Source organism: Aquarana catesbeiana, linkage group LG13, assembly GCF_042186555.1.
Source record: "Aquarana catesbeiana isolate 2022-GZ linkage group LG13, ASM4218655v1, whole genome shotgun sequence".
Classification (NCBI taxonomy): Eukaryota; Metazoa; Chordata; class Amphibia; order Anura; family Ranidae; genus Aquarana; species Aquarana catesbeiana.
The window spans coordinates 31,814,582-31,817,081 of NC_133336.1; the positions used below are offsets into that span (position 1 = coordinate 31,814,582).

The following is a 2,500-nucleotide window of genomic DNA, read 5'->3' on the forward strand; positions in this document are numbered from 1 at the left end:
TTTATATAAAGTCAGTGAATGAACAAAGATATTCTTTTTTGTGGCCCAGCTGTTCTAAGTGGCAGTACAGGCCTCTCCTCCGAGTGTAGAGTGTAAGCTCTTGTGATGTCAGCCTTTGCACCTTACAGTCTATCATCTTGCTGGCTGCGCCACAGAGCACATCACCCGGTAATAACACGCTTCTCGCCATTCTGCAACCACACGTGTGATTATCTGCGCTGCACAGCATCTCCCCCAGGGGTGGGGGCGTTACCTGACTCTTATCCCGGGGGGCCCTGGGTGACCCCTCCCAAATCTCCTATTATAGACACCAGGTGCAGTGTGCAAGACTTACATCAGGTGCAATCTGGCCCCCCGGGGCCCCATACTCTGTTAACTCTCCCCTCGCCAATCGTTTAGTTGGACTATAATTAAATATCACAAGCTTATAATTAATCTATTTGCAAGTATTTTTCCTGGTTGCAGCAGATACTTCCAGAGCCTGTGCAAAAGAAACGTCAAATACTGTTTACACTGCTGGTTGTCTCACGGTCATCCCATAGAAAACAGCAGAAATCTAGACATCTGATTGGATGTGGTGGTAAAGCATATTGGTCTATGAAGTGAATGATATTGAGGAAGGTGCACCTTGGGGTATAATGTCTATAGTGTGCCCAGAGCGATGCTCCCACATCCCAGGCGGAGTGAAATGCTGTCTGCCTTCATTTGAATAACTTTGAATGGGAGATCTGAGATTTTCTAGCAGTCAAATCAGCCTGATGGGCGAGACGTGGTGACTGTACCCGATACCCCCGCCCCACCCCCTACCATCTAACCATAGATCTCTCCATAGACAGGTGGGAGCGCACCTTCCATGGAAGTGTTATTTCTACATAAGGAGAACGTTCTGTATACAGGAAACCTACCTGTATGGACATTATAGGGGTCACAGCTCTGTATAAAGAAGACCCCCCCCCCCCCCCATTCCAGGCAGAGGTGTATTATGGGAAACTCCTACGTAGGACACAAAAAAAAAATGGGGCAGCACTGTACATAAGGGCATCCCCCTAGGCAGAGGTGCAATATAGTATAATCTCATATACCTCTATGGGGGGGACAGCTCTATATATAGGGGCATCCCCCTAGACAGAGGTGCAATATAGTATAATCTCATATACCTCTATGGGGGGGACAGCTCTATATATAGGGGGCATCCCCTAGACAGAGGTGCAATATAGTATAATCTCATATACCTCTATGGGGGGACAGCTCTATATATAGGGGCATCCCCCTAGACAGAGGTGCAATATAGTATAATCTCATATACCTCTATGGGGGGGACAGCTCTATATATAGGGGCATCCCCCTAGACAGAGGTGCAATATAGTATAATCTCATATATTTCTATAGGTGGAAAGGGGGGTAACAGCTCTATATATAGGGGCATCCCCTAGACAGAGGTGCAATATAGTATAATCTCATATACCTCTATGGGGGGGGGGGGAGACATCTCTCTCTCTCTATAGCTATATCTATATGGGCATCCCAAGACAAAGATGCATTATGGGAAGGTCCTAGGCATAGCACTATGGGGGGGCAGCTCTCTTTATAGCCACCCCCCCTCCCCAGGCAGAGGTGCATTACGAGAGGATCCTATATAGAACACTACAGTAAGGGCAGCTCTCTATTCGCGTGCCCCCCCCCCCACCAGAGGAGCATTATATATAACACTATAGTGGGGACAGCTCTGTATATAGGGCCCCCCTCCCCCAGACAGAGGCGCATTATGGTAGAATACCATGCACAACTCTATAGGTGTGTCAGCTCTGTATATAGGGGTCCCCTCCCCAGTGCATTATGGGAAGGTCCTATGTGTAAAACACTATGGGGGGAATGCAACTCTGTAAATAGAGACCCCCTCCCCAGTGCATTATGGGAGGTCCTATGTATAACACTACGGGGGGGGGGGGGGTGCAACTCTGTAAATAGGGGTCCCCTCCCCAGTGCATTATGGGAAGGTCCTATATATAACACTATGGGGGGGGGTGCAACTCTGTAAATAGTGGCCTCCTCCCCAATGCATTATGGGAAGGTCCTATGTAAAGCACTATGGGGGGGGGGGGGGGACAGCGTATATAGGGCCCCCTCCCCAATGCATTATGGGAAGGTCCCATGTAAAGCACTATTGGGGGGCAGCTCTGTATATAGGGCCCCCTCCCCAGTGCATTATGGGAAGGTCCTATGTATAACACTATTGGGGGGGGATGCAACTCTGTAAATAGAGGCCCCCTCCCCAGTGCATTATGGGGAGGTCCAATGTGTAACACTACGGGGGGAGGTGCAACTCTGTAAATAGGGGTCCCCTCCCCAGTGCATTATGGGAAGGTCCTATGTATAACACTATGGGGAAGGGGAATGCAACTCTGTAAATAGGGGCCCCCTCCCTGGTGCATTATGGGAAGGACCCATGTAAAGCACTATTGGGGGGGGGGGGCAGCTCTGTATATAGGGGTCCTATGTA

At 49.3% G+C, this 2,500-nt stretch overlaps 1 protein-coding gene across 1 annotated transcript in view; it reads right to left on the reverse strand.

Moving 5' to 3' along the window:
* Positions 1-2,500, reverse strand: part of TMED8 (transmembrane p24 trafficking protein family member 8) — a gene marked incomplete in the record, with an annotated part of 6,202 nt that overhangs the window by 2,038 nt on the left and 1,664 nt on the right.